Source organism: Dendrobates tinctorius, unplaced genomic scaffold, assembly GCF_039654945.1.
Source record: "Dendrobates tinctorius isolate UK_male_01 unplaced genomic scaffold, ASM3965494v1 ptg000046l, whole genome shotgun sequence".
NCBI lineage: Eukaryota > Metazoa > Chordata > Amphibia > Anura > Dendrobatidae > Dendrobates > Dendrobates tinctorius.
The window spans coordinates 58,207,188-58,229,093 of NW_027361714.1; the positions used below are offsets into that span (position 1 = coordinate 58,207,188).

At 45.5% G+C, this 21,906-nt stretch overlaps 1 long non-coding RNA gene across 1 annotated transcript in view; it reads left to right on the top strand.

Annotated features, from left to right (window-relative positions):
- The window catches only part of LOC141089478 (uncharacterized), a 48,711-nt gene extending 31,872 nt beyond the window's left edge, over positions 1-16,839 (top strand). Inside the window, exons 2-3 of the long non-coding RNA XR_012232303.1 lie at positions 16,234-16,322; positions 16,512-16,839. This is a non-coding gene — a long non-coding RNA (uncharacterized lncRNA). The remainder of the gene's footprint in view (positions 1-16,233; positions 16,323-16,511) is intronic.
- The last annotated feature ends 5,067 nt before the right edge of the window (positions 16,840-21,906 follow it).

Sequence of the window (21,906 nt, forward strand, 5' to 3'; positions counted from 1 at the left end):
CGGTACCCTTTCTAACCTTTGTGCAATCACGTGCAATCCATACTGGCCCTAACACCGTCTGAGCCTGCCTCATGCTGTATAGACATATATTTTGAATGTGTACGCTATCCATACATGTTATCCGGGGATACGGTACCCTTTCTAACCTTTGTGCAATCACGTGCAATCCATACTGGGCCTAACACCGTCTGAGCCTGCCTCATGCTGTATAGACATATATTTTGAATGTGTACGCTATCCATACATGTTATCCAGGGATACGGTACCCTTTCTAACCTTTGTGCAATCACGTGCAATCCATACTGGGCCTAACACCGTCTGAGCCTGCCTCATGCTGTATAGACATATATTTTGAATGTGTACGCTATCCATACATGTTATCCAGGGATACGGTACCCTTTCTAACCTTTGTGCAATCACGTGCAATCCATACTGGGCCTAACACCGTCTGAGCCTGCCTCCTGAGACATATATTTTGAATGTGTACGCTATCCATACATGTTATCCAGGGATACGGTACCCTTTCTAACCTTTGTGCAATCACGTGCAATCCATACTGGGCCTAACACCGTCTGAGCCTGCCTCATGCTGTATAGACATATATTTTGAATGTGTACGCTATCCATACATGTTATCCGGGGATACGGTACCCTTTCTAACCTTTGTGCAATCACGTGCAATCCATACTGGGCCTAACACCATCTGAGCCTGCCTCATGCTGTATAGACATATATTTTGAATGTGTACGCTATCCATACATGTTATCCAGGGATACGGTACCCTTTCTAACCTTTGTGCAATCACGTGCAATCCATACTGGGCCTAACACCGTCTGAGCCTGCCTCCTGAGACATATATTTTGAATGTGTACGCTATCCATACATGTTATCCAGGGATACGGTACCCTTTCTAACCTTTGTGCAATCACATGCAATCCATACTGGGCCTAACACCGTCTGAGCCTGCCTCATGCTGTATAGACATATATTTTGAATGTGTACGCTATCCATACATGTTATCCGGGGATACGGTACCCTTTCTAACCTTTGTGCAATCACGTGCAATCCATACTGGGCCTAACACCGTCTGAGCCTGCCTCATGCTGTATAGACATATATTTTGAATGTGTACGCTATCCATACATGTTATCCAGGGATACGGTACCCTTTCTAACCTTTGTGCAATCACGTGCAATCCATACTGGGCCTAACACCGTCTGAGCCTGCCTCATGCTGTATAGACATATATTTTGAATGTGTACACTATCCATACATGTTATCCAGGGATACGGTACCCTTTCTAACCTTTGTGCAATCACGTGCAATCCATACTGGGCCTAACACCGTCTGAGCCTGCCTCCTGAGACATATATTTTGAATGTGTACGCTATCCATACATGTTATCCAGGGATACGGTACCCTTTCTAACCTTTGTGCAATCACGTGCAATCCATACTTGGCCTAACACCGTCTGAGCCTGCCTCATGCTGTATAGACATATATTTTGAATGTGTACGCTATCCATACATGTTATCCAGGGATACGGTACCCTTTCTAACCTTTGTGCAATCACGTGCAATCCATACTGGGCCTAACACCGTCTGAGCCTGCCTCATGCTGTATAGACATATATTTTGAATGTGTACGCTATCCATACATGTTATCCAGGGATACGGTACCCTTTCTAACCTTTGTGCAATCACGTGCAATCCATACTGGGCCTAACACCTTCTGAGCCTGCCTCATGCTGTATAGACATATATTTTGAATGTGTACGCTATCCATACATGTTATCCAGGGATACGGTACCCTTTCTAACCTTTGTGCAATCACGTGCAATCCATACTGGGCCTAACCCCGTCTGAGCCTGCCTCCTGAGACATATATTTTGAATGTGTACGCTATCCATACATGTTATCCAGGGATACGGTACCCTTTCTAACCTTTGTGCAATCACGTGCAATCCATACTGGGCCTAACACCGTCTGAGCCTGCCTCATGCTGTATAGACATATATTTTGAATGTGTACGCTATCCATACATGTTATCCGGGGATACGGTACCCTTTCTAACCTTTGTGCAATCACGTGCAATCCATACTGGGCCTAACACCGTCTGAGCCTGCCTCATGCTGTATAGACATATATTTTGAATGTGTACGCTATCCATACATGTTATCCAGGGATACGGTACCCTTTCTAACCTTTGTGCAATCACGTGTAATCCATACTGGGCGTGAGAACGGCTGGCGAGCTGTTAAGCAAGCTACAGCACCTGTGCAGACAAGTACAGGGATTCCCTAGCGAGGAGACTTATTTGATTGTTTTCAATGTTGGGACAGCAATTTTTGGGGAGCACTATACTCTGGAGAATGATAGATGGGGCCCACCATACACTGGAACATTCCAAAGGTGGACATCAGACACTGGAGCAGCATTTACAGGGCCCATTATACACTAGAGCATTAGAAATGGGGCCCATTATGTTTGGAGCATTATTTGGGCCCATAAGACAGTGGAGCTTCATCCATGGGGACCAACATATACTGTAGCATTATGTGGAGCTCATCATATACTGTTTCAAACATTATATGGGAACAATGATTCTGTATGGAGAAATAGATGGGCCTCGTCATGAGATGTAAAAAGTGAGGTATTTTTCATTGGACTATACCGCTATTTCTCTGCCGTATCGGAGCATGATGAGTTGTGGTATGTGTTAAAGGGGCGCTCTTTCGCCCAGGGCACATGAAAACCTGGAGCCAGCCCTCCCCCCCCCACAGTTTGTAGCCAAATAACCCCCATTTTTCAGTGCGTAACTTGTATTATGAAGTTAATTAAGGTTGACAAGCTTAAGAAAGAAGAATTGATGCTTTTGGCATTCAAATGGGCACTGTAGGTGTGTTTCCTGTCCTCCTCTCACTGCCGACTTTTATTCCCCATTGACTTACATTGGGTTTCGTGTTTCGGGACGACCCCGACTTTTCCCTATAATCGGACGATCTTTCTCGACCCGACTTTTGGAAAAGTCGGGTTTCACGAAACGAAACGTGACCCTAAAAAAACAAAAGTTGCTCAACTCTAGTGTTGAGCGATACCACCCGATATTGAAAAATATCGGATCGGATTGGATCGGCCGATATGAAAAAAGTATCGGGTATCGCCGACTCCGATTCCGGAAGTCCCATTCAAGTCAATGGGACAGAAATATCGGAATTAAAAAAACCCCTTTCTTGCCTTGTACATCCTGTTCGGGAGGGGGGAAGAGTGTGGGCGGTGCATGGGCGGACACTGTGCGTGTCTGTGTGTGCGGGCGGGCTCTGTGCTGGCCTCTCGGGGGTCTGTGCCGACTGTCGGGGGCCTGTGCCGGCTGCCGGTGGTCTGTACGGGCCTCTCGGGGGTCTGTACAGGCCTTCGGGGGCCTGTGCCGGCTGCCGGTGGTCTGTATGGGCCTCTCGGGGGCCTGTGCCGGCTGTCGGTAGTCTGTGCCGGCTGCCGGTGGTCTGTGCGGGTCTGCCGGGGGTCTTGTGTGTGTGCAGGCATCGTCTGATGGGACTACAAGTCCCATCGGGCGATGCCTGCTACAATGACAGTGATTGACACATTAGCCAATGATGGGACTAGTAGTCCCATCATCCGGCTAATGTATTGAATGTAAAAAAGAAAAAAAAAATACTACATACATGCTACATATATACTACATTCATACAACATACATACATACTTCATATAAACTACATTCATACAGCATACATACATACTACATACTGTACATGCTACATATATACAACATTCATACAACATACATACACACTACATACATGCTACATATATACTACATTCATACAACATACATACATCATATATACTACATTCATACAGCATACATACATACTACATATATACTACATTCATACAACATACATATATACTACATACATGCTACATATATACTACATTCATACAACATACATACTACATATATACTACATTCATACAACATACATACTACATACATGCTACATATATACTACATTCATACAACATACATACATACATACTTCATATATACTACATTCATACAGCATACATACTACATACATGCTACATATATACTACATTCATACATACATACTACATACATGCTACATATATACTACATTCATACAACATACATATCTACTACATACATGCTACATATATACTACATTCATACTACATATATACTGCATTCATACAACATACATACTACATACATACTACATATATGCTACATCCATACTACATACATGCTACATATATACTACATTCATACAACATACATACATACTACATACATTCTACATATATACTACATTCATACAGCATACATACTACATATATATACTACATTCATACAAAATATATATATATACTACATACATACTACATGTATACTACATTCATACAGCATACATATATACTACATACATACTACATGTATACTGCATTCATACAACATACATACTACATACTATATACATGCTACATATATACTACATTCATACACATACATACTACATACATGCTACATATATACTACATTCATACAACATACATACATAGTACATACATACTACATACATACAACATGCTACAGACATACAACATACATACTACATACATGCTACATATATACTACATTCATGCAACATATATACATACATACTACATACATACATACAACATGCTACAGACATACAACATACATACATAAATACTACATACATGCTTCATATATACTACATTCATACAACATACATACATACTACATACATGCTTCAAATTTACTACATTCATACAACATACATACATACTACATACATGCTACATATATACTACATTCATACTACATGCTACATATATACTACATTCATACAACATACATACATAGTACATACATACTACATACATACATACAACATGCTACAGACATACAACATACATACATACTACATACTGCATACAATACATTCATACAATACATACAGTACATATAACAGAGAACATACTCACCATCACTTGTCACTTTGATCCCCGAAGCCAGTGTCATCTGTGGAAAAATATGAAAATAACAAACAAACAATATACTCCCTGATCCGCAGAAATCCACGCATGTCCCACGCCGATCTGCCGTGGAGAACAGCAGCATCAGCTGATGCGACCGCTCTCTACGGGGCTCCAGGAATCCAGTGACGGGAGGTAGGTATCCTTCCACACTGTATTCCTCTGCCACTGTAAAAAATAGTCCCTGGTCTCAATTTATGGCAAAAGCTGTGTGGGAACTTTCTCACACAGCAATGCCAAAAGTGAGACTAGGGACTATTTTTTTTACAGTGGCGGAGGAATACAGTGCGGAAGGATACCTACCTCCCGTCACTGGATTCCTGGAGCCCCATAGAGAGCGGTCGCATCAGCTGATGCTGAGGTTCTCCACGGCAGATCGGCGTGGGACACGTGTGGATTTCTGCGGATCAGGGAGTATATGGCTTGTTTGTTATTTTCATATTTTTTCATAGATGACACTGGCTTCGGGGATCAAAGTGACAAGTGATGGTGAGTATGTACTCAATGTTGTATGTACTGTATGTATTGTATTACTGTATTGTATGCAGCATGTATGTATGCAGTATGTATGTAGTATGTTTGTAGCATGTTGTATGTATGTAGTATGTACTATGTATGTATGTAGTATGTACTATATATGTATGTTGTATGAATGTAGTATATATGAAGCATGTATGTATGTTGTATGAATGTAGCATGTATGTAGTATGTATGTATGTTGTATGAATGTAGTATATATGTAGCATGTATGTAGTATGCATGTATGTTGTATGAATGTAGTATACATGTAGTATGCATGTATGTTGTATGAATGTAGTATACATGTAGTATGCATGTATGTTGTATGAATGTAGTATACATGTAGTATGTATGTAGTATGTATGTATGTTGTATGAATGTAGTATATATGTAGCATGTATGTATGTTGTATGAATGTAGAATATATGTAGTATATATGTAGCATGTATGTATGTTGTATGAATGTAGAATATATGTAGTATATATGTAGCATGCATGTTGTATGAATGTAGTATATATGTAGCATGTATGTAGTATGTCTGTAGCATGTTGTATGTATGTAGTATGTACTATGTATGTATGTTGTATGAATGTAGTATATATGAAGCATGTATGTAGTATGTATGTATGTTGTATGAATGTAGTATATATGTAGCATGTATGTAGCATGTATGTAGCATGTATGTAGCATGTATGTAGCATGTATGTAGTATGTATGTTGTATGAATGTAGTATACATGTAGTATGTACATAGTATGTATGTTGTGTGAATGTAGTATATATGTAGTATGTATGTTGTGTGAATGTAGTATATATGTAGTATGTATGTAGTATATATGTTGTATGAATGTAGTATATATGTAGCATGTATGTAGTATATATGTAGCATGTATGTAGTATGTATGCATGTTGTATGAGTGTAGTATATATGTAGCATGTATGTAGTATATATGTATGTTGTATGAATGTAGTATATATGAAGTATGTTTTTTTTTTTATTTTACATTCAACACATTAGCCAGATGATGGGACTACTACTGTCCCATCATTGGCTAATGTGTCAATCACTGTCATTGTAGCAGGCATTGCCCGATGGGACTTGTAGTCCCATCGGACGATGCCTGCACACACCCAAGACCCCTGGCAGGCCCGCACAGACCACCGGCAGCCGGCACAGGCCCCCGAGAGACCCGTGCAGGCCCCCGGCAGCCGACACAGGCCCCCGGCAGCCGGCACAGGCCCCCGAGAGGCCCGTGCAGGCAGCCGGCACAGGCCCCCGACAGGCCCGTACAGACCCCTGAGAGGCCTGTACAGACCACCAGCAGCCGGCACAGGCCCCCGAGAGGCCCGTACAGACCACCAGCAGCCGGCACAGGCCCCCGACAGGCCTGTGCAGACCCCCGAGAGGTCCGTACAGACCTTCCGCAGTCGGCACAGACCGCGCATCATGATGACATCATTTCAGCAGCCAATCACAGCCATAACAGTGGCTCATTGCATTATGGGGACTTCCGATTCCGGTATCCAATATTGAAAAAATATCGGTACTCGGTATCGGAATTCCGATACAGCGAATATCGGCCGATACCCAATACTTGCGGTATCGGAATGCTCAACACTAGTTATGAACAATTTGTGTCAGTGATCTCTGTGCAAGTTGTGCTGAGTCGATGGTGCAAATAGAAATCGGTTCAGCCAAGTTAGAGCAGACAAAACCATGATTTCTAGCAAACTTGGCATCCACCATACTGAGTCCAGCTCCACTGTCTACATTTTTTCAGACCTGCTCTCTAGCACCACTACTGCTGTCAGTACAAAATGAAAATTGCAGGTTGAAGATGAACATGCCTCTTGATTATAAAGCTCAAGGCTCAGAAGGGTTAATCGAGTCTCTTTTTGCTTTGGAATTACAGGACATGCCCCAATAAAATGTCCCTTCTTTCCACCAAAAATACTGTACATGCACCCTTTTTCTTGCAAATGTCAGGGGAAACATACAACATGAACACATGAACGCACCACCAACTGCATGGGTTCCCCTAACGCCGCAAGTATAGTTTCACCCCTGGACCTTCCCTCCAACACCAGGATCTTGTCCCAGAAAGAGGGCTCAGAAGCAGGTGGTGTTACCCATCTGTTCTGCAGGCACCTATCCACTGGAATAGCCAAGGATATGGCAGCCTCCAGTGACACAGGAGTTTCATACACTGCTAATGCATCCTTTAACTTTTTACTAAGGCCCTGAAGGAATTGGCTTCTGAGAGCCAGGTCATTCCATTTGGTATTAGTTGACCACTTACAGAATTCAGAGCTATGTCTCCACTGAACGATTCCCTTGCTGAATGCAACGCAGCTTGGTTTCAGCCAAGGAAATACAGTCCGGATCATCATGGATCAGGGCAAGAGCCCTTAAAAACTCCACCACAGACTGGAGACACATAGAATCATAGAATCCTGTGGCAGAGGAAAAGCCCAGTGACAACCTCTGCAGCTGCTCTGCTAGCAAAGCAACGGGATCCTTCAACTCAGCAAAAAAAAAAAACCCCATACAGAAAATACACCAAAAAAAAACAAGTGCCAGGTTTTTTTTTTCTTATGCAAACGTGACCAGCGGTTGATAATGTCACGCAATGTGTAGGAAAGGCTAAGTGCAACATGAAGGGATAAGAGAAAGTGAGCCAAACACTAGGTAAGGGAGGAGTGGAGACCCTTTGGCAAATCTAACATCACCCTGTTATCCCTATCGTTCCTATATAAGTTCAGCACTAATGATGAGCGAGTATACTCGTTGCTCGGATGTCCTCCGAGCATTTTGTCGTGCTCGGATATTTAGTTTTTGTCGATGCTGCTGCATGATTTGTGGCTGTTAGCCTAAATACATGTGGGGATTGACTGTTTGTTAGGGAATCCCCACATGTATTCAGGCTGTCTAGCAGTCACAAATCATGCAGCTGCGCCAACAAAAACTAAATCTTCGAGCACTCCAAAATACTCGAAGGACACCCGAGCAACGAGTATACTCACTCATCACTATTCAGCATCTATTGCCGAGCAGGATACCTAATCCCTGACTGACCCTGTCGATAAGCCCTTCACTGGAAAGGACAGGATAATTGTGCATAATCAATCCCTATTACCACTAAAGACAGATGGGATACACAAACAAGGGGAACACAGCTTGAGTAGATTCAAAGAGAAACACGGAAGTCCTCCAAGCACCAGAGAGGAAGATAGCCTACTGTTAAAGCTCCAAGCTGCAACAGGGTACTGGAAATAGATATATCAACTGCAACTTCCAGCAGCAAGCTGTAAGTTATAAATACTCCGATCCAGGTGTGTCAACTACAGCCGGGGGAAGATTGCCACTAGAGTCAGAAGGCCTAGGAAGAAGTGTGAAAAGGAAACTGCTGAGACCTTCTGTAGTCAGATGCAGAGCAATGGTCTGCAGTCTCTGACACACCCGTGACACAACCGCAGCTGAGGGAGTAGAAATGCTACAATTGGTGCTAAAAGCACATTCACAAATACCGAGGGGCAGTGGGACTGCCGCAGAGATATCACATGTCCTGGGTAAAAGTGACTGCAGAAGGGAAAACAGACAACGTGTAGGAGTTGATAAAGCAACTAGTGCAGGCTAGTCTCCAGCAGCAGCATTTGGCAACAGCAGTGGCCACAGCAGCAGCAGATATAGCAGCACAGGCAACAGATGGAAATCCTAGCCGAGGCGATCCGTGGCAGGGGAACCACCCCACCCCTAACTCAAAATGATGACTCACACATGAGGTGATGACGTTGATGTGTTCAAGACAGTTTTTGAAAAGGTAGTGGAATGGGTAAATTGCCTCTGAAGCAGTTGGCGGGAGTTTTGGTGCCATATCTAACAGGGAAACCACAGAAGACCTGTTATGACCTGGCCTTGCAGGAGGCAAAAGAGTACGCCCAGTTAAAACATGAGATCATGGTGCACTTAGGAGTGACTCTGAATGTCAGGGTGCAACTGGTGCACCACTGGTCCTATTGCAGTGACAAACTTTCCTGGTCCAAAAGTGGTTGCAACCTGAATTTTACTTCCAGCACAGATGGTTGATAGGGTCATCATGAACAGATCATACACTCCCTTATGAGGTTGGTGCAATCTTGGATTGCCCAGGCAGAACCCTGGAATATTGATGACCTGGTGGGAATGGTGGAAAAGTACCAGGCGGTCAAGAGTTCCTAGGGGAAGAAAGGGTCTTAGCATCTCTGTACTGGGATTCCCAAAGGAGGGCTGACACCCAAAAGAGAGGAGCATCTGGGGGGCGTCCAAGAGCCCAGGAGGCATTTGAATTGTTTCCAAAGACCCCACCTAATAGCGTAATTTGTTGGAGGTGCCACATCCCAGGTCACATAGCCACCCACTGCCCCATAACCACCGAGTCAATGGACTGCAGCATATAACAGTGCTGCTTATACAGTATTTTGGATATCTTGCCTGCAGTGTTGTCCATCAACCAGGCTAGTGACATCAGGCATGTCCCATATCAGTGAACGGAGTGCAAATGACTGGTCTATTGGACTGGGGTAGTTTGGTAACCTTAGTAAGGGTCACAGATCCTCATCGGCTGATTCCTGTTAAGATGGTGGGCATCCGATGTATTCATGGTGATGCTAAAAACTACCCTGTAGCCTGGGTGGTCATAGACATAAACTGTGGCAGCAAGTCACATAAGGTTGGCTTAGTCAAGGACTTACAACACCCTGTTATTATAGGGCGGTACTTTGCATTGTTTTGGGACTTGTGGGGGGAAAGGGAGGACATGTGGTTGTCTAGACAACAGCCTGGTCGCTCCTAAAAAAAAAAACAAAAAAAAAAAAAAAACCTTGTCACAGGCCAAAGCTGATGGCTTTCCCTTTTGTGTACTTTTGGAGATGAGGATGAGGCAGCATCCTCGGAGGCCAACCTCCCTGAGCTGGAGGTGTTTGGGGGAAACTTTGGAACCACTCAACTCAGGGGCTTAAGTCTAAAAGGGGCATTTGATGTTAGGCGTCGGGTTCCTGCAGCTGCACAGCAGGAATCCAGAGCCTTGCATCCTGCGGTCTCCCATTCTTCTCCGACCGCTCAGGAGCCTGCACAGCAATCTCAGCATCGCTGGTGCTCTGCTCAGACCAGCTCTGTAGGACTGGTTGTTGCTGCCACCTCTGGGTCAGCAATAGAAGCGCAGGCTGCCCTGCAGCAAGCCACTCCAGTGGCTAAGTCCTCTCGTCACGCTACTGGGCATGCTCATGAGACGATCTCCCATTGGAGATCGGGAGTCACATGCTCAGGTCCTTCTCCTGATCTGATTGGTCCATCCCAGAGATCTGGAAGGTCTCGCACGGCTATAAAAGGTCCGCATGGCCGCTCGGCCATGCGCTAGTTTAGTCTCTAATTGCTACTGTGTGAATGATGATGGATGCATGAACCTGCGAATGACTCATTAAGATCCGCTCCCTCTGATATTATGTCTGTGGATAAGGACTTAGCCTTAGAGTCAGCGCCAGTCAGTGGCATTCTACAAGCCACAGTGCTCATCTCCACAGAGTTAGCATCCGACAGTGCGCCCCTCCTGAGCATTGTCGTATAGTGGCTGAGTCAGTTGCCGCGCTGCGGTCAGCAGCACTTGTGGGCGTCCGCGTTAGCGACACCGCACGCACAGTAGGTCTAGACGGACACTGACCCTGTGTCTTGGGCCCGAGTCCTGTGACCATATACTGTGCGTGCCCACCGCTGAGACCTGTGAGGTCAACAGGCTCGGCATTTATGTTTATGCCTTAAGGCGACGCTAGGAATATAACAGAGTACGCCCAGTGCACACCGGGTGACGTTCGACCCATGTGCGATATACCGCCATATTGTGCGTCTGCCATTATATAGCAGCAGCTTAACACCTCTGCACGGTGGATCCCGGGCGGCGAACGCACTTTCTATTACTTTATATTTAGTGCGTTCCGCCATCCCTAACATTACACTAGCGCCAGGGTCTGGCTGGTAATGGCGGACCTGCAGCAGCTACAGCAGTACATTCGGCAGCTGGAGAGCAGGTTGGCGGCTATTGAGAGCTCCACCTTAGTTGCGAATGCTACAGTGGCCGCTGCTCAGGCAGTCGCAGAGGCTGTCTCACGCGTGTCCACACCCACACCTATGCCAACAATAACCCGCCTCCCGTTGCCCGATAAGTTTTCCGGTGACAGCACCGCCTGCAGGGGTTTCGTGAGCCAGTGCTCTATTCAGCTAGAGTTACTGGCCATGCGATTTCCCACAGAGCAGGCAAAGGTGGAGTTTATTGTGTCTCTCCTATCAGGCAGGGTGTTAGAGTGGGCTACACCATTGTGGGAGCGTGATGACCCCGTGGTTCAGGGTGCTGCTCAGTTCCTCATGGCTCTGAAGCAGGTCTTTTTGGGACCATGGATCACGCACGACACCTCTCTCCAATTATTGGCCCTAACACAGGGGTCTCTCTCGGTCAGCCATTATGCCGTCCGATTCTGGACATTGGCTTGCGAACTGGAGTGACCTCATAAAGCACTCGTCCCTGTGTTTTGGAGAGGGTTAGCGGAGCATGTCAAAGATGCTCTAGCAACCAGAGAGGTCCCCACAAGTTTGGAGGAGTTGATTGCCATCTCCACCCACATTGATCTCCGGTTTACGGAGCGCGGGCTGGAACGTGCACAATCCAGACGAAGAGTTAATTTGGCTCCCACCTTCTCCGAGCCACTAAGATTTCCCGCTCAGGATCTTACACCTTCAGAACCTATGCAAGTGCCTCGTGCCGGCCCCAAGCCACGTCCGGTGCGAAGCTTCGCACGCTGTTACCAGTGCCAGCAGTTTGGTCACTCGGCTAGCACGTGTCCTCTGCGGTCGAAAAAATGATCACGTCCAGTGGTCGTAGGTGGTGGTCTAACTAATATGAAAACCTTTTCCCCTAAACCAGTATTCCGAGGGACATTAGATAGCGGTGCTTCCACCTGGGAAGTAGAGGTCACCGTGAACTTCGGGGCAGAAGGAAACTTCATGTCCTCATCCTTTGCCCAAAAGCACGCTATTCCGCTGGTACTACTGCCTCGTCCCTTGACCATCAGGGTGGTTTACGGTGCGCCTTTACCATCTCAAGTTACACACGAGACAGCACCTCTTGGTTTCTCAATCTCACCCTCTCATCACGAGACGTTGTCCCTGTTTATTTTGCCAGATGGCATCGACCAGGTGCTTCTCGGACTTCCGTGGCTCCATTACCATTCCCCTCATATAGATTGGTCTTCGGGCAGTATACTGGGTTGGAGCAAGGACTGTGAGGGAAGGTGCATGAGAGACAGTGTTCAAGTAGCATCCACGGAGGTGCCCGTGGATCTTTCTGCGCTCCCTGGACACTACTGGCAGTAACGCAGATGTTTTCTCAAAAAAAAAATCAGCGGAGACGCTTCCGCCACACCGTCCTTACGATTGCCCGATAGACCTATTGCCAGGCACGGAGCCTCCTAGAGGCCGCGTGTACCCTCTATCTCTCCCAGAGACAGAGGCCATGTCACAATATATCTGGGAGAACCTGGCAAGAGGGTTTATCAGAAAATCGGTGTCGCCGGCTGGTGCAGGGTTCTTCTTCATGCAGAAGAGTGGGGCGTTGCGCCCCTGCATTGACTACAGAGGTCTCAACGCCATTACCGTAAAAAACAAATACCCTCTTCCTTTGATCTGTGAGTTGTTTGACAGGTTGCGAGGGGCCTGGATCTTTATGAAATTAGATCTACGGGGGGCGTACAACCTGATCCGCATACGCGAAGGAGACGAGTGGAAGACAGCCTTTAATACCAGGGATGGCCACTATGAGTATCTGGTCATGCCCTTCGGCCTCTGTAATGCACCTGCTGTCTTCCAGGACTTCGTAAATGACGTCTTTCGCGATATGCCCTCTACCTCGGTGGTGGTCTATCTGGATGACATACTCATCTTTTCTCCAGATGTGGCCTCTCACCGGAGAGACGTCTGCAAGGTCTTCGACCGTTTGCGGGCGAATTCTCTCTTCGCCAAGCTGGAGAAGTGCCAGTTTGAGCAGGAGTCCTTGCCGTTCCTTGGCTATATCATCTCGGCCCAGGGGTTGGCTATGGATCCTGCCAAATTGCAAGCAGTAATGGACTGGCAGGAGCCCCATTCTCTAAAAGCGGTGCAGCGCTTTTTGGGGTTCGTTAACTATTACTGACAGTTCATTCCCCACTTCTCCACACTGGTAGCTCCTTTGGTCACTCTCACCAAGAAAGGAGCCAATCCAAAGGTTTGGTCAGAGCAGGTCTCCACGGCCTTTTCATCCCTGAAAACCCATTTTGCTGGCGCTCCCATCCTCCACCGTCCCAATGTGGATAAACCCTTTATCCTAAAGGTAGATGCCTAGTCCATTGGTGCAGGAGCAGTCCTTTTCCAGAAGGATGCTCAAGGTCGGAAGCATCCCTGCTTCTTCTTCTCAAAGACCTTCTCACCGGCGGAGAGAAACTACTCCATCGGGGACAGGGAGTTGCTGGCCATGAAATTGGCCTTTTCTGAGTGGAGACATCTCCTGGTGGGAGCCCGGTTTCCCTTCCAGGTGTACACTGACCATAAAAACCTGGTCTATTTGCAAACAGCCCAGCGCTTGAACTCTCGTCAAGCTAGGTGGTCGCTCTTCTTCTCCCGCTTCCGCTTCACTTTGCATTACATGTCTGGAGAGAAGAACGTCCGTGCGGATGCTCTTTCTCGCTCGGTGGTCTCATCGGAGGAAGAGGAGGCTGAGCCTCGGCTAATTGTCCCCATGGAAAGCCTGAGGACCGTGGCTCCGGTCGCTCTTGAGGCAGTTCCGCCGGGCAAGTCCTTTGTCCCTCCTCGCCTGCGTCCAGGGTGGGTGCTCACTTTGGCATTAAGCGGACCACAGAACTCCTGACAAGGTCTTATTGGTGGCCGCACATGGCTCGGTACACTAAAGAGTACATTCAAGCATGCGTCTCTTGTGCTTGGAACAGGTCCTCTAGACAGAGGCCAGCTGGGTTACTGTATCCCTTGCCGGTGGCAGACAGACCCTGGGAGATGGTCGGCATGGACTTTGTGGTCGGCCTGCCCAAATCTGGTGGCAGCACAGTCATCTGGGTGGTCACCGATCATTTCTCTAAAATGGTGGATACCCAACATTTACCTTGGAAACCGGCGTACATGCTGGTTTCCAAGGTAAACATCGGGTATCTAAGAGCCACGCGACTCCTGGATACCTGATGTTTACATTAGAAACCAGCGTCCAGCGAGGCTGATCGCTGGTCTCTCGCTGCCACACGCAGCGATGCATGCTGGCCAGCGGGAGACCAGCGATTGAATAACGGCCCAGGCCGATAGAGCACGATCAGTGATAACCGGCAGGGGGGCCGGTCGCTGATCCCCGTCACACACAGCGATCTCACTGGTGAGATCGCTGTGGCGTCACAAAATCCGCGATCTCGCTAGCGAGATCGCTGTGTGTGACGGGGCCTTTATATAGACAGGTGAGTGGGTTTACAAATCAAGACTCTTCAGTTCAATTAAACACAGCTGGACTGCAAAGAGGGTGTAGAACCATCTCAAGGAGGATCACAAGGAAATGGAAAGCATGTCACTTAAATATGAGTGTTTGAGCAAAGGGTCTGAATACTTATGACCATGTGATATTTCAGTTTTTCTTTTTTAATAAATTTGCAAAAATGTTTACATTTCTGTTTTTTTCAGTCAAGATGGGGTGCAGAGTGTATATTAATGAGAAAAAAAATGAACTTTTTTGAATTTCCGAAATGGATGTAAAGGGTGAAAAATTTAAAGGGGTATGAATACTTTCCGTACCCACTGTATATGGGTGTGCTTGTAATGCCTTGTATAATAGTACCTATGTTTTCTAGCATAGAAAGTTCTTATATTATCTTAGCGTCTAGGGACAACTAGGACAAGTGAGGACAAGCCACCGTAGAGCTGGGGGAGTCAAACAAATCCCATATCATTAGGGTGCCAACTTCCACTGCAAGGCAGGGACAGCCTAGTGAACATCCTAGGGCTAAATAGGCTCATTATACGTGATATAACCTGGGATGGTATATTTTTGACTGGCAGAATGGGGTATTGAGCAGGTTATCCACTTCTTGGTATCCTAAATGGCCTAACATTCAGGTGTTCCTCCCTTTTGTATTTTTTTTACTTTTAATTTACTTGACTTTCTTCTACAAAACAGGCAGAAAGAATCTTCTCAGCACTAAACAAAAATGCCCCTATCTGGAACCATAAGGAGAATTTTAACAAAACCAACAACGTAATACTTAGGGTATCAGTGGGAATAAAGTAAGAGTAAATCCTGGACACATTTGACCTGGTTACAGGTCTGCTTTAAAATTACACTGTTTACTCTAAATGATTATATAAGTATGGCATTTTGACTTTCTGCACATAATGTCATATTAATATGGGGACATAGTTCCTTTGGGAAACACCACATGGAGGCACACAGAAAAGCTACAGGTGCATATTAATCCATTTGAATAACTCTAGAAAGATATAAAGCTAATCTTTTAAGAGTTTATAAATTATAATAATCATCTTTTTCTGACTTTTTGATTAGAACTTCCAGTTCAGAAGAGAAAATAAGTCTGCACTAAAACTGAGAGAACAACAAAAAACAGAAAGTAGAAGAGGGGGAAAGTAGGCGAGGTAAGTGTGACAATAAGGTCCATGTTGTATGATGCCAGTGAGAAGAGTTCATGTGGAGTAAATGTTATCTGTCAGTGGTGGGATTGTCACATATATGATAACTGACAATGACCCCATCTCTGTATGGGGAGGTTTCCTCCACTGTCCTGTCACATTAGTTTAAACATTGGTAAATATCTTTTCTCATAGGTTCTATCCTCTGCTGATTCACAGTGTGAGCAGCCCTGGACAATCCACTCAGGCAGGATGATATCAAAGAAAGATGTATTTTTGCAGTCTGTCACCAGGGCACCATAAACAGCTCGAGGACAAAAAAACCCTACATCTAGTGTCCTGAAGATAATACAGCACATCCACCATCAATATTGGACCTGTTGGAAAGACTTGTACTGTGGCCTCCTGACCACCAAGAAACATATGCAAAAGCCAAAGGCTCCTCCAAGAACATCTCTTCATCCTTGCATGTAATTCTTAATTTAGAAAAAAATAAAATTTTGAATTGATTAATTTAATTGAATATTACTGACATTATTATTATTATTATTATTATTATTAATTTTAATTCTATAGCGCCAACATATTCCACAGCACTTTACATTATAGAGGGGACTTGTACAGACAATAGACATTACAGCATAACAATAAACACAGATCAAAACAAATACCAAGAGGAATGAGGGCCCTGCTCACAAGCTTACAATTTGAGGAAAAAGGGGAGACACGAAAGGAGGATGGTAACAATTGCTTTTGTTGTTTGGACCAGCCATAGTGTAAGAATCGGGTGTTCATGTAATGCTGCATGAACTGGTTATCGGCCTCAGTATGGCTAAGAGGTCTATTAAATGCATAAAGCATGTGAGGACATGATGCGAGGAGCCTGGCTATGGTAAAAAATTTTGAATGGGTCACACAGGGATAGTTAGGTTAATGCGTTGAGGTGGTAGGCCAGTCTGAATAAATGTGTTGTTAGGGCACGCTTAAAACTATGGGGATTGGGGATTAATAGTATTAACCTGGGTAGTGCATTCCAAAGAATTGGTGCAGCACGTGAAAAGTCTTGGAGACGGGAGTGGGAAGTTCTGATTATTGAGGATGCTAACCTCAGGTCACTAGCAAAACGGAGGGCACGGGAAGGGTGGTAGACTGAGATGAGGGAGGAGATGTAGGGTGGTGCTGAGCCATAGAGTGCTTTGTGGGTGAGGGTAATAAATTTGTACTGGATTCTGGAGTGGATGGGTAACCAGTGTAATGACTGGCACAAGGTAGAGGCATCAGTATAACGATTGGTGAGGAATATGGTCCTGGCTGCAGCATTCAAGACAGATTGGAAAGAGGAGAGTTTGGTAAGAGGGTGACCGATTAGTAGAGAGATACAATAGTCCAGACGAGAATGAATAAGAGAAGCAGTAAGAGTTTTTGAGATGCAGATAACAAGAGCGAGCCAGTGATCGGATGTGGGGGGTGAATGAAAGCTCAGAATCAAGCATGACCCCAAGACAGCGGGCATGATGCTGGGGAGTAATGGTGGAACCACACACAGAAATGGCAATGTCAGGCATAGGTAGGTTAGTAGAAGGAGGAAACACGAAGTGTTCAGTTTTTGACAGGTTCAGTTTCAGATAGAGGGAGGACATGATGTTAGAGACAGTGGTAAGACAATCACTGGTGTTTTCTAAAAAGGCAGGTGTGATGTCAGGAGAAGAAGTGTATAATTGGGTGTCATCAGCATAGAGATGGTACTGGAAACCAAATCTACTGATTGCTTGTCCAATAGGGGCAGTATACAAAGAGAAGAGGAGGGGGCCTAGGACTGATCTTTGAGGAAACCCAACTGTAAGGGGAAGATAAGAGGAGGCGGAACCAGCAAAAGATACAGTGAAGGAGTGGTCAGAGAGATAGGAGGAGAACCAGGAGAGAACGGTGTCCTTGAGGCCGATGGAGCGGAGCATAGTTAGGAGGAGCTGGTGATCCACAGTGTCGAATGCTGCGGAGAGATCCAAGAGAATTAGCATGCAGTAGTGACCATTAGATTTAGCTGTTAGTAGGCCACTAGAGACAGGGCTGGTTTTAGACAAAGTGGGGCCTTAGGGAAAAGTTTAAAGTGGGGCCTCAAATGCTAACATTGTAAAATCATACATTTAGGTTACATTACATGAACTGTTGGCAGAGGGGCCTGGAGCCAGTGCTGGCACTGTGGCCCCCATATTCAGGGGCCTTATATCGGCCGATGGGTCTGCCACTATTAGCATTACACAGGAGCATTGCTAGGGTCAGAAAAGATTGGGGGGCCCAAGCCCCAAACACAAAGAGTTGTCCCCCAACCCCCTCTTAATTTTTTTTTTATACTACAGATAACACAGCAGGGCTCCCAACCGTCCTGGATCCAGCGGGACAGTCCCGCTTTTGACACTCCCACCCGCACGATTGTAGTTTTCCCACACTGCATATCAGCTGCCACACCCACCGGTCATTTCAGAAGGGACTGTGTACCGATCGCCATACAATTCCCTCTATGCACAGCACACTCCAGAACAGAAGCCCTCCCCGGCTCACGTGACCAGTCACATGACTGTGACCTCATCCTATGTAGCACCACAGATAGCACAGTGATAACTCTCTGAGAACAGATAATATAGAAGATGTCACCTGCAGTCCTATGTAACACCACAGATAGCCATAGCGTTTCAGAGTAAGACTTTGTTCACATGCATTTTTTTCAGTAGCCAAAACCTGTTCTATTGGCAGTAAAAATGTTGCATTCAAAACACCTGTTTTTCAGCTTGTTTTCTGGTGTTCTTTACACTTTTTTCAGCTTTTTTTAAAGTGAGGATGTTAGCTTTGTCAACAGTATGTTTAAGACCACGTTCACACGTTCAGTATTCGGTCAGTATTTTACATCAGTATGTGCAAGTCAAAACCAGGAGGGTGAGAAATCCAGAAGTGGTGACGTGTTTCTACTATACTTTTCCTCTGATTGTTCCACTGCTGTTTCTGCATTACAAATCCTGATGTGAAATACTGACCAAATTCTAAACATGTAAACGAGACTTAATAGTTTAATTCACCAAAACCACTTAAAAAATTGCAGCGAAAAATGCCGTTGCAATATCTGCAGCTTTCTTTTTTATATTCTTTCATTGCTTTCTACGGGTGAAAACACACTGAAAGAAGTGACATGCTGCAGATTTAAAAAGTGCTACAGTTCTGAAATTCAGTCAGAAAAAAAAACAAGTGCATGCAGGAGATTTCGGAAATCTCATATGTTTTGCTGGCGCTTTAAAAAGCAGCTTTTGGCCGTGTTCATATGCAGAATTTTTGCAGCTTTTTCTTCTGCAAATAAGAAGTTTACAGCATTTTATAGCACAAGCAAAGACTGAGATTTTCAGGAATCTCCTGCACACCCTTTTATTTTCTCCTGACTGAATTTCACAACTGCAGCGTTTTTTAAATCCGCAGCGTGTCACTTTCAACAATTTTTTTCACCCGTAGAAAGCAATGAAAAAGTTTTAGAAAAGCTGCAAATGTCAACGTTGTTTTTCGCTGTGTTTTTGGGTGAATAAAACGAACTTTATTAAACATGTACTGCAGACAAAATGAATACTATACAAAAAAAAAAAAACAGCAAAAGCTCTAAGGGTCTGTGTCCACAATCAGTAAACTCTGGATGCTGCGTACATCCGCAGCATCCAACCCGCAGCGGCCAGATGTTACAGCATAGTGGATGGGATTAACACATGTGGAATCACCTGCGTAAGATGGCAGCACTTTAGATGGAGCACATGTCCGCTGCGTCCAAAGTGCTGCCATTTCCGGATCGTCTGCACATACCCTAAAAAATGGGTGTTTTGAAAGCAGTATTTTTACTGCCAAGAGAGCAGGCTTTGGTAGCAAAAAAAAATGCACCAAAAACGCTGATTCAAATGCACACCTGTACTAGTACGATATATATGTATGGCTTACCCTTATTATTTCACTTGGGAATTCATTTATTTCTATATAATAAATCCCCTGATTCAACAGACAATATCCCTGTCTTGTGTCACCCAGACAGTAGTGACAGGAGGTCGCCCTGTCACGTTACAAGCAGGGATTAGTGACTGTGGTCAGAGCTGATGCAGATCGCTGCTGTATGTGGCTGTGGATCCTAATCCTGCAGCAATCAGCACAGAGCTCTGGGACCACAGTGAGTAAATCACTGCCCTCTGACCTGTTATTGCTGCTCTTACCAGGTTCTGCGGCTTCACTTAGGCATAGCCATTCTCAGGACAGTTCTAGGAGCAGCCATGATCAGGACTCAGGAGGAGACATACAGAGCTTCAGGCATCATCCTGCACTGTCACTGTGCTGTAATCAGCCCCTCCCCCTCACTCTCAACTTTTAACCTTACTGCAGGGAGAAAGACAGGGGGGCTCAAGGGGCTTTGCGAGAGACAGTGAGACACTCTAAGACTTCAGAGCAATGCACAGCATTATTCACTGCTGTACATCCTCTGGGCACTTGATAAATGGGCTGCAGAGGCAGGGGGCCCCCTTTGTAGGTGGGGGCCCCAGGCATCTGCCTGGTCTGCCTGTCCCAAATGCTGGCCCTGATTAGAGACTTTAGTAAGGGCAGTTTCAGTAGAGTGTAAAGAGCGAAAACCGAATTGTAGAGGGTCGAGAAGAGAGTTGTCTGAGAGAAGGCGGATAAGACGGGCGTGAGCCAGGAGTTCCAGAAGTTTAGAGATGAAAGGAAGATTAGAGACAGGTCTATAGTAAGCGGCACAGTTTTGGTCAAGAGATGGTTTTTTAAGTAATGGATGTAAGATGGTATGCTTATGTGGCGCCCCCAGGAGTACGGTTGCCACAGTGACCTTGCCTCCCTCCTAGGCAGAGTGATGTCATGCCTGGAAGCAAGGAAAGTATCTGTTTATCAGGTAGTTCCAGCATACAACACAGCTCCTTCTCCAGACCAGCAGAGGGAGCTCTAAACCCGACTTCTGGGAAGCTGCTCTCTCTGGTCGGGAGGGGGAAGGAGTTAGGGAGTTGAAGTGTGGACAGGGAAGAGAGAAGACATGGTGGAGAGAAGCTGGAGATTGGAGCTTTAGCAGAGCTCAACTCCAAGCTGAAGCGCCAGGAACCGGGTGCCGGAAACCGAGCCTCTGTGGATGCTAAAGGTTACACAGCAGAAACCGAAGGAATAGATGCTAGAAATCCTCTGTTCCCAACGAAGACTCGACGACACAGCAACACGTGTGTGAGCCGGAGACACCATTGTGGCGCAGTCTTTAAAGGAGGCTACAGCTGCCTGTCATGCAAGTGGAGTTCTAAGTAACGGACAGAAAGAGGAACTTGAGTGGAGTTCACAACCACAAGTACTTCAGAATAGTGCTAGAAAGGAGACCTCACAACCCATCTGTATAGAGAGATTCCCAAATTGCGTCCAGGCGGACCAACTCCTGTACCAATTGCAACTTGAACCCTGGACTGTACCTACAAAGCTCCATAAAAGGTAAAGGAATCTGCACTCTGCTGTGTCCTTTGAATTCTTCCTGCATCACCTTCTCAGCACTGCGACATCCCTTGCTCCACACTACATCAGCAGCTAT